Here is an 11651-nt window from a genome sequence, read left to right as displayed (position 1 = left end):
TATTCCAGAGCCAAACAATGTTTTGGTTTTGTCTCTCTCTCTCTTTCCTCTTTTTCTCTCCTTCAGTTTGAAAAAAAAAAGAAATTAAAAAAAATTTTAAAAAAGGACTTTTTAAAACATTTCTTTATTGGGGGATTAATGTTTTGCAGTCAACAGTAAATACAATACTTTTTAAAAATTTATTCCCGGGAGTCAGGCTGTAGCGCAGCGGGTTAAGCGCAGGTGGCGCAAAGCACAAGGACTGGCATAAGGATCCTGGTTCGAACCCCGGCTCCCCACCTGCAGGGGAGTCGCTTTACAGGCGGTGAAGCAGGTCTGCAGGTGTCTATCTTTCTCTTCTCCTCTCTGTCTTCCCCTCCTCTCTCCATTTCTCTCTGTCCTATCCAACAACGACAACAACAATAATAACTACAACAAAAAAACAAGGGCAACAAAAGGAAATAAATAAAATAAATATTTTAAAAAATTTATTCCCTTTTGTTGCCCTTGTTGTTTTTTATTGTTGTAATTATTATTGTTGTTGTTACTGATGTCATTGTTATTGGATAGGACAGAGAGAAATGGAGCGAGGATGGGAAGACAGATGGGGGAGAGAAAGACAGATACCTGCAGACCGGCTTCACCGCTTGTGAAGCGACTCCCCTGCAGGTGGGGAGTTGGGGACTCGAACTGGGATCCTTACACCAGTCCTTGTGCTTTGTGCCATCTGTGCTTAACCAGCTGAGCTACTGCCCAACTCCCCAGTAAATACAATACTTTGTACATACATAACATTTCCCAGTTTTCCACATAACAATCTAAACCCACCCCCCTTCCCCACCCACCCCTGTCCTACTCTGCCATCATGTTCCAGGACCTGAACCCTTCCTCCCACCCCAGAGTTTTTGCTTTAGTGCAAGACATAAACTCCAGTCCAAGTTCTGCTTTGTGTTTTCTCTTCTGATCTTGTTTTTCAGCTTCTGCCTGAGAGTGAGATCATCCCATATTCATCCTTCTGTTTCTGACTTATTTCACTTAATATGATTTCTTCAAGCTCCCTCCAAGATGGGCTGAAAAAGGTGAAGTCACCATTTTTAATAGCTGAGTAGTATGCCATTGTGTATATAGACCACAACTTGCTCAGCCACTCATCTGTTGTTGGACACCTGGGTTGCTTCCAGGTTTGGGCTATCACAAATCATGCTGCTATGAACATACGTGTACACAGATCTTTTTGGATGGGTATGTTGGGCTCTTCAGGAGGATTATTTATTTATTTAATGTGTACTGATAGACAAAAATCTAGAGGAGAGAGAGGGGCAGAGAGACACCTGTAGCATAGTATCACCTTTTGAGAAACTTCTCCCATGCAGGTAGGAATCAGGGGCTTGAAATCTAAGTTCTTGTGCTCAGCCAGGTATGACAATAACTCAGTTTTTTAAAATGAAAAAGAGGAATCTGGGGAGGTTGTTCAGTGGTTATAGCACACATGGTTAGCCCTACATAGGACTGAGTGTCACTCTGGTGTCTTTCTCTCTCTCGTAAGATATCGTCATCTTTGATAAAAAGGAAAAAGAAAAGGACTTGCACCAGCTTCGCTGATGTGTTCCCCCTGGTCACTTGGGGACCTTCTAAATCTTGGTGCCTTGGTTGGAACCACTGCAAACACAACGCTACCCGCCCCTCGCAGAAGCACAGTGAGCTTGTGGGTTTCGGAAAATGAGCTAGGAGAGCAAAAACAAGATGGCGGAAGATGACCCTATTTGGCCTCTCATTAAGTCCTGTGCTACACATGATGTAGGTGTGCATACCATTCACTGCAAATGAATTTTAAAAAATGGAATTCACATGGTCTGAGAGATAGCCGGCTGGGTAGACTGCACAGTCTACCATGCACAGGGACCTGGGTTTGAGCTTCTGGCCACCATATGGGAGCACCATGAAAAGGGAAAGCTTCCTTCACAAGTGGTGGAGCAGTGTTGTGGTAGCTTTCCTCACAATCACTCTATCTATCTATCTATCTCTCTGCTCTCTTTCTATCTTTCACCCTCTATCTGGAAAAAAAGGAAGGGTCCTCTGAGAGCGGTGGAGTCACGTAGAAGGGAAGTCCTGGTGGCCAAAATAAACAAAAATGAAAATGAAACCCAACCAAAAATCTTGTTGTCATTATCTTGTTTTCATAAAGAGGAAGAGAGAAAGGAGATGCCTGCAACCCTGCTTCACCACTCCTGAAGCTTTCCCCTTGCAGGTGGGGAAGGAGGACTTGAACCCTGGTCCTTGTACACTATATGTGCATTCAACAAGGTGCATTACCACCTGGTGTCTCAATTCAGCATTCTTGTTCCCTGAACTCTCTCTCTCTCTCTCTCTCACACACACACACCTCACAGAGTCTTGCATATATATCTATCTATTGCCTCTAGGGTTATGTCCATGGTGCCTTCACTAGGAATGCACTGCTCCTGGAGGCCATTTTTTCCATTTTATTGTCTTTGTTGTTGTTGTTACTGTTATTGTTTGATAGGACAGAGAGAAATCGAGAGAGGAGGGGAAGACAGAGGGGGAAAGATAGATACCTGCAGACTTGCTTCACTCTTTGTGAAGCAAAACTCCTGCAGATGGGGAGCGGAGGGCTCGAACTGGGATCCTTACGCTGTTCCTTGCATTTCATGCTATGTGCACTTAGCCCACTGTGCTATGGCCCAGCTCCCTCAAAATATTTTAAAATTTTATTTAAATAAGAGCAATACCAAGAGAAAAACACAGAAAGGCCAAATCACTGCTCACCTGTGGCTGATGGTGGTACTGGGGATTGAACCTTGGCCTCATAACCTCAGGCATGAAAGTCATTTGCAGAACCATTATGCTGTCTCCCCAGCCCTTGCATTGTTCTTTAAATCAGCTTTGTCATCCCGGGCTTTGTCTCATTAATATTCTCACTGTGTGTTTGTGAATGCTTCTGCTATTCTGAGAACTGTTTTTGAGTTTCCTTTTCTTTTTTTACATTTATCTTTAAATTTTATTTATTATTGGATAGAGACAGAGAGAAATTGAGAGGGGAGGGGGAGATAGACAGGGAGAGAGAGAGAGAGACACCTGCAGTGCTACTTCACCACTCCTAAAGCTTTCCTCCTGCAGGTGGGGACCAGGGGCTTGAACCCAGGTCCTTGCTCACTGTAGTATGTGTGTACTTAACCAGGTGTGCCACCGCCTGCCTCTTGAGTTTCCTTTTTACTGGGCTATTGCTGCTGGGTAGGAAAGGACCCCCCAGCAGAATCTTGACTCCTATCTCCTGCCAACTCAGACATATCAGCGGAAAGACACAGGCTTGACAGCCACAAATGAGGAAGGCCCTGTGAATTCCTGCCACCAGTGAGCTCCAGACACCCAATCCTTCCCTTTTTTTTACAGCTTGTCTCACATGGGCTCCTTCCTGCTCAACTTTCCAGGATCTGGACCTGCTGGGCTAGCGTCACAGGTGGGAGAGATGATCCAGGAACCAAGCTCGTGGCAGTAGCAATACAAATCTTTATTCATGTGGGAGCCCCAGAGTCAGGAGTGAGTGCAGCGGGTTAAGCCATGAGCCAATACCACAATGGCCAGCGTCAGTGTCCCGGTCTGCACGCCTGACCTCCTCTAGGTCAGGACACAGAAGAGAGAGAAACCAGAAACACAAGTGGCTTTTATAGGATAAAACCGGAAGTGGCAAGTCGGAAACGGAAATGGATAGGAAAGGGGGTGGAGAAAGGAAAAAGGCACACTGGGAAGGTAGAACTTCCTTAGCAACTGTTGTGGGATTACTGTTACCCTGCAGGCAGGGTGCGTCCTGAAGAAGATAGATCAAAGGAATGGGTGGGGATTTTTCAGGCAAAACAATGATTATGTAAATAGGCCATATTATCAGCAATGCAGGGGTAGCAGAGGGGCTGGCTTAATGCCCAACATCTCCCCCTTTCTTTTTATCTAATGGCCACAGTGTCAGGAATGCAGGGAAGGCTGATAGGATGAGGCACACCTTTGGGGTTACTACTGTCTCTCCTTGCTCAACCTCTCTCAGTAGAGAGAGAGACTGACAGGATAGACGCACCCCTCAGGTTCAAGCCCTGCCAAGCTTAACCACATCCTCACAATTTACTGACATGGACCTTTCTGGGAACCCACCAGGGAGTCTTCATTGATGGGGCTGTTTCTGCTAAGGCCATCTTCTCACATACTGGCTGTCTCTTGTTCATTAAAGCTCAAGTCAAAATAGTGAGGATGGGGAAATGACCTAAATGTTTTTCTTTTGTTTGTTTGTTTTTAAGTTGCTTCTAGTGTTATTGCTAAGGCTCCATGAATCCACTGTGCCCACTGGCTATTATTTCCTTTTCCTTTTTTTTTTTTATTTTATTTTTTTATTTTTTATTTAAGAAAGGATTAATTAACAAAACCATAGGGTAGGAGGGGTACAACTCCATACAATTCCCACCGCCCAATCTCCATATCCCACCCCCTCCCCCGATAGCTTTCCCATTCTCTATCCCTCTGGGAGCATGGACCCAGGGTCATTGTGGGATGCAGAAGGTAGAAGGTCTGGCTTCTGTAATTGCTTCCTCGCTGAACATGGGCGTTGACTGGTCGGTCCATACTCCCAGTCTGCCTCTCTCTTTCCCTAGTAGGATGGATCTCTGGGGAAGCTGAGCTCCAGGACACATTGGTGGTGTCTTCAATCCAGGGAAGTCTGGCCGGCATCCTGATGACACCTGGAACCTGGTGACTGAAAAGAGAGTTAACATACAAAGCCAAACAAATTGTTGTGCAATCATGGACCCAAAGCTTGGAAAAGTGGAAAGGTAGTATTAGGGAGGTACTCACTGCAAACTCTAGTATACTTCTGCTTTCTTACTTTGGTGCCATACTCCAAACTCAGTCAATTTCTGCTTTGCGTTTCTACTTCTTTTTTTTTTTTTTTTTTTTTTACATGCATAACATTCCCCAGATTCCCATTTAGCAATACAACCCCCACTATTTCATTCATCATTTTTCATGGACCTGTATTCTCCCCACCCACCCACCCACCCCAGAGTCTTTTACTTTGGTGTAATACTCCAATTCCATTTCAGGTTCGACTTGTGTTTTCTTTTCTAATCTTGTTTTTCAACTTCGGCCTGAGAGTGAGATCATCCCATATTCATCCTTCTGTTTCTGACTTATTTCACTCAACATGATTTTTTCAAGGTCCATCCAAGATCGGCTGAAAACGGTGAAGTCACCATTTTTTACAGCTGAGTAGTATTCCATTGTGTATATATACCACAACTTGGTCAGCCACTCATCTGTTGTTGGACACCTAGGTTGCTTCCAGGTTTTGGCTATTACAAATTGTGCTGCCAAGAACATATGTGTACACAGATCTTTTTGGATGGATGTGTTGGGTTCCTTAGGATATATCCCCAGGAGGGGAATTGCAGGGTTATAGGGTAGGTCCATTTCTAGCCTTCTGAGAGTTCTCCAGACTGTTCTCCACAGAGGTTGGACCAATTGACATTCCCACCAGCAGTGCAGGAGGGTTCCTTTGACCCCACATCCTCTCCAGCATTTGCTGCTGTTACCTTTTCTGATGTGTGACATTCTCACAGGAGTGAAGTGATATCTCATTGTTGTCTTGATTTGCATTTCTCTGACAATCAGAGACTTGGAGCATTTTTTCATGTGTTTCTCGGCCTTTTGGATCTCTTCTGTGGTGAATATTCTGTCCATGTCCTCCCCCCATTTTTGGATGGGGTTATTTGTTGTCTTGTTGTTGAGTCTGGTAAGCTCCTTATATATGTTGGTTATTAAACTCTTATCTGATGTATGGCATGTAAAGATCTTCTCCCATTCTGTGAGGGGTCTCTTGATTTGGGTAGTGGTTTCTTTTGCTGTGAAGAAGCTTTTTAATTTGATGTAGTCCCATAGGTTTATACTTGCCTTAGTCTTCCTTGTAATTGGATTCGTTTCATTGAAAATGTCTTTAAAATTTATGTGGAAAAAAGTTCTTCCAATATTTTCCTCTAAGTATCTGATAGTTTCTGGTCTAACATCCAAGTCCTTGATCCACTTGGAATTTACTTTTGTATTTGGTGAAATACAGTGATTCAGCTTCATTCTTCTGCATGTTTCAATCCATTGTTTCCAACACCATTTGTTGAAGAGACTCTGCTTTCCCCATGTAATAGTCTGGGCCCCTTTGTCAAAGATTAGATGTCCATAGGTGTGGGGCCTCATTTCTGGGCTCTCAATTCTATTCCACTGGTCAGTGTGTCTGTTCATGTTCCAGTACCAAGCAGTTTTGATGACAATGGCCCTATAATACAGTTTGAGATCTGGCAGTGTGATGCCTCCGGTTCTGTTCTTTTTTCTCAAGATTGTTTTGGCAATTCTAGGTCTTTTCTGGTTCCAGATAAACATTTGTAGCATTTGTTCTATTCTCCTAAAAAATGTGCTTGGGATCTTGATGGGGATAGCATTAAATTTGTAGATGGCTCTGGGTAATATATTCATTTTGATGATGTTAATTCTTCCAACCCATGAGCATGGAATATCTTTCCACTTCTTTGTGTCTTTTTCAATTTCTTTGAGTAGTGACTCATAATTTTCAGTATACAAGTCTTTCACTTCTTTGGTTAGGTTTATTCCTAGATATTTTATTGTTTTTGTTGCTATAGAAAAAGGAACTGATTTCTGGATTTCAATTTCTTCTAACTTAGTGTTTGCATAGAGGAATGCCACTGACTTTTGAATGTTAATTTTATAGCCTGACACAGTACTGTATTGCCTGATGATTTCCAAAAGCTTCTTGCTAGATTCCTTAGGTTTTTCCATGTATACTATCATGTCATCTGCAAATAAGGAGAGTTTGACTTCTTCTCTTCCAATATGTATTCCTTTAATTCCTTGCTCCTGCCTGATTGCTATGGCAAGAACTTCCAACACTATGTTGAATAGTAATGGTGATAGTGGGCAGCCCTGTCTAGTATCCTTTTCCTTTTTTATGTGTGTGTGTTTGGTTTTTTTTTAGATAAAACAGGGAAATTGAGAGGATAGGGAGATAGAGCAGGAGAGAGAAAGCAAGACCAGCTTCACCGCTCATGAAGCGGATTCCCTTTCCCTTGCTTTATCCTCTATAGTGCAACTTCCCTTGCCCTGCAAAGCATGTAAATATCTCATCAGACAAATATTGATCTGTGGGTGGCTGGGCGGTAGTGCGGCGGGTTAAGCACACACGGCGCAAAGCACAAGGACCGGCTTAAGTTCCCCAGCTTGATCCCTGGGTGCACCATCTTTAGGGGGAGGTCGCTTCACAGGTGGTGAAGCAGGTCTGCAGCTGTCTATCTTTCTCTCCTCCTCCTCTCTGTCTTCTGCTCCTCTCTTCATTTCTCTCTGTCCTATCTAAAAAAAAAAAAAGTAATGACAATAATGGCAACAAAGTGGGAAAAAAAAAGGCCTTCAGGAGCAGTGAATTTGTAGTTCAGGCACCGAGTCCCAGCAACAAACCTGGAGCCAAAGAAAAAAAAATGTATATATATTGATCTGCCACACATTTTTTTAGTCAGACAAAAGAGTGGCTATACCCTCTCCCTCACCCTGTCCCCAATATCATGTGAGATTAAAATGTAGGGCAGAAACAATGGAATCTCCTACAGGGATCATATTGTTCCCCTAAAAGATTTTTTTCTTTATTCTTTCTTTTTTTATTTTTTATTTTGCCTCCAGGGTTATTGCTGGGGCTCAGTGCCTGCGTTACGAATCCACTGGAGGTTATTTTTTCTCCTGGAGGTTATTTTTTCCCCTTTTGTTGCCCTGGTTGTTTTATCATTGTTGTGGTTATTATTATTGTTATTGCTGTCATTGTTGTTGGATAGGACAGAGAGAAATGGAGAGAGGATGGGAAGACAGAGAGGGGGAGAGAAAGACAGACACCTGCAGACCTGCTTCACCACTCATGAAGTGACCTCCCTGCAGGTGGGGAGCTGGGGTCTCGAATCAGGATCCTTGAGCCGGTCCTTGCGCTTGGCGCCACCTGCACTTACCCCGCTATTGCTATCACCCCGCACCCCCTCTTTATTCTTTCTTTTCTTTGATAGGACAGAGGGAAATTGAGCGGGGAGGGAGAAATAGAGAGGGAGAGCATAAATAAATGGGGAGCAGCAGCACTGCTTCACCTATTTGTGAGGCTTCTCCCCTGTAGGTGAGGCCTGGGGGGCTTGAACCTGGGTCTTTGTGCACGTGTGCATTCAACTGGGCGCAGCACCAACCATCCCTGTAACAGGGTCTTTAAGAGGGCTCAGGAAAATATGTTTGAAAAGCTCCCCAAAGATGTTTGTAGGCAACTCGAGCTTCACTAACAGCTTCTGTGTGTAGACACCTGACTTCCCATAATTTTCAAGAAAAGCCTCATTAAACTTGTTTGCTGTTCGTTGTCAAAAACTTGACCTCTTTGTGGGTGGACTTGGACAAGAAGGGTGCATTTGTTTATTAAACAAAGCAGGCTTGTGGGTCTACTTAGACTTTCGGTTTCATTTTCTGGTAAGTACATTCTGTGAAAACCTCTTCAGTGGTTCAGTGACTGCCCTTCCTATTTGTAACATTTTTTTTTTTTTAATTTCTTGCAGTGAGGTTCAATTCCTAAAGAAAATAAGGTTAAAATCAGTACAGATGATAGCAAGAGATTATAAATCTAGCATCTATGTAACCACCACCCACTTCAAGAACTAGAATATTTTTGACACACCAGAACCAACTTCCGTTCCCCTGTCAATCACAGCTCCATTTTGCTGGAAGTCATAACCCTGATATTGAAATAATCACATGGGGTGGGGAGAGTTGGTTTTTTTTTTTTTATATATAGGACAGAGAGAAATTGAGAGGAGAAGGGAAGATAGAGAAGGGGAGAGAAAGACAGACACCTGCAGACCTGCTTCACCACTTGTGAAGTGACTCCCCTGAAGGTGGGGAGCCGGGGTCTTGAACCTGGATCCCTGTTCAGGTCCTTGCGCTTTGTACTATGTGCGCTTAACCTGATGCGCCACCGCCCGCCCCCTCCCCTCCCAATTAAAAAAAAAAATTATCTTTATTTATTGGATAGAGCCAGCCAGAAATTGAGAGGGAAGGGGGAGACAGAGAGGGAGAGAGACAGAGAGACACCTGCAGCCCTGCTTCACCACTTGTGAAAATTTCCCGCTGCAAGTGGGGACCGGGGGCTTGAAACTGGGTCCTTGCTCACTATAATATGTGTACTCAACCAGGTGCACCACCACCCGGCCCAGCTCCATCTTTCTCTCTTTCTTCCTGACTTCCTTCCTTCCTCCCTTCCTTCTCCCTTTTGTTGCCCTTGTTGTTTTCTATTGTTGTTGTAGATATTATTATTGTTGTTATTGATGTCGTTGTTAGGACAGAGAGAAACGGAAAAAGGAGGGGAAGACAGAGAGGGGGAGAGAAAGATAGACACCTATAGACCTGCTTCACTGCCTGTGAAGCGACTCCCCTGCAGGTGGGGAGCCGGGGACTCGAACCAGGATCCTTATGCCGGTCCTTGCGCTTAGCACCACGTGTGCTTAACACGCTATGTTATTGCCTGACTCCTCAGCTCCATCTCTCTTATTCATTAAAGGAAACAAAGTGTTGTCATCTGCTGACCTTCACTATGATCAGTGCCTGGAGAATTGGCCTCCCCAAGATGTTCAGAACAGACTACAAGAAAATTATCTTTCAGTTAAAAAAATGAATATTAGTGTATAAGAACTTTGGTGGAGGAGGGCAGAGGTGAAAGGAATTCTTTCAGGTCCTAGTTGAGGATGATGGACCAAATTTGGTTCTTTTTTTAAAAAAGTACTTTTTAATTATTTTATTGTTTTTATTTATTTATTGGATAGAAACAGCCAGAAATTGAGAGGGAATGGAGTAAAGAGAGAGAGAGAGACAAAGAGATACCTGTAACACAGCTTCATCACTTGAAAATCTTTCCCCCTGCAGGTGGCAACCGGGAGCTTGAACCCAGGTCCTTGCTCATTGTAACACGTGTGCTCAACCAGGTGCCCTACCTGGCCCCAGTGGTCCTAATTTGGGACTGAGAGTGTTTTGTAGACAGGTGAGATGAGAAAATTATACAAATTGTACCCAGTTGCCAACAACTGTACCATCAACCATTAACATTCTAAGTAAAATAATAATAATAATATTATCAATAGGACTAATAGATGCTTTTTTACCCAACCCAGCTGCATTAAAAAAAAAATTACTTATTTATCAATGAAAGAGAGACAACCAGAGTGTCAGTCTGACAAATGCACTGCTGGGGATCAAATGCTGACAGCTCTAGCTTACTTTAGTGTGAGGAACTGAACTTAGCGGCCTGGAGCCTCCGACATGGAAGTCTTCTGCATAAGCATCATGCTATTTCTCCTAGGAATATTGAGGCTAATTTTACAGGGTCATTGTGAGAGAAAAATTAACATGAATATCAACATATTACTAGAAGTATCTATTGACAATGTATGGAAACCAAGTCCTAATACATTTTATCTTTATTTATTTATTGGATAGAAACAGCCAGAAATTGAGAGGGAATGGAGGAGAGAGAGAGAGAGAGAGAGAGAGAGAGAGAGAGAGAGAGAAAGAGTCCTGTGCAAGTCCTGTGCTCCACTACTGAGCAACATAGCCTCAACTGTATCTGTCAGTTCTCTAGCCTCATCGAGATCCCACTCCCTGTCTAGTATTCTTCTGGGCTTTCAATAGGAAGCTCCTTAGAGCCTTTCTGTGGCAGCACAGCACAGACAGAGAGGCAGAAGCTCCCAGCTCCCAGAGTTCTCCACGGCCCATAATTCCTGCGTGACCACTTCCGTCTGCCACCAACCAGCATTCTCAGTTTGCCTGAGGAGATAGCTGGTCAGTCCCTTAATGGATTTTGGTTGTGTTGCCCTGCTAGGCTTCAGCCAGGTCTCCTCTAGGTTAACATGAACAAGTAGCAAGGATGGACTTCCAGGACATGGAGTAGGGGTGGGGGTGGGGAGCCAGGGCCTCTCCTTCCCTGGACCTGATGTGTCCTCTGATCTGGTTACCTGGGTGACAGAAGTCAGTCCTCAGAGTCTTTGAAGTCCTCCCCCAGTCAGAATGCTAATTCCCTCTTCTTCAAAGCTCCTCAGTTATATATATTAATTTCTCTTTCATCGTTAAAAAATAAAATAAATCTTTGGAGAAAAATGCTGGCTGGGAAGTAGTTCAATGGAGAAAGCACTGTACTGTGAAGTACAAGGTCCTGAATTTGATCCCTCATCGGAAAGCTGCTACATCTTCCACTTCAGCCTCTAGAACTATGAGAAAAGACATTTTTGGAGGGTCAGGCAGTAGCGAAGCGGATTAAGCGCACGTGCGTGGCACAAAGAGCAAGGACCAGCTTAAGGATCCTGGTTTGAACCCCCGGCTCCCCACCTGCTGGGGAGTCGCTTCACAGGCGGTGAAGCAGGTCTGCAGGTGTCTGTCTTTCTCTCCTCCTCTCTGTCTTCCCCTCCTCTCTCCATTTCTCTCTGTCCTATCCAACAACGACAGCATCCATAATAACTACAACAATAGAACAAGGTCAACAAAAGGGAATAAATAAATATTAAAAAAAAAAGAAAAGAAAAGACATTTTTGTTGGCTTGCTTGTTTAAGCC

This window comes from Erinaceus europaeus, chromosome 17, assembly GCF_950295315.1.
Source record: "Erinaceus europaeus chromosome 17, mEriEur2.1, whole genome shotgun sequence".
NCBI classification, from domain to species: Eukaryota; Metazoa; Chordata; class Mammalia; order Eulipotyphla; family Erinaceidae; genus Erinaceus; species Erinaceus europaeus.
Note: the sequence above shows the minus strand (reverse complement) of the source record.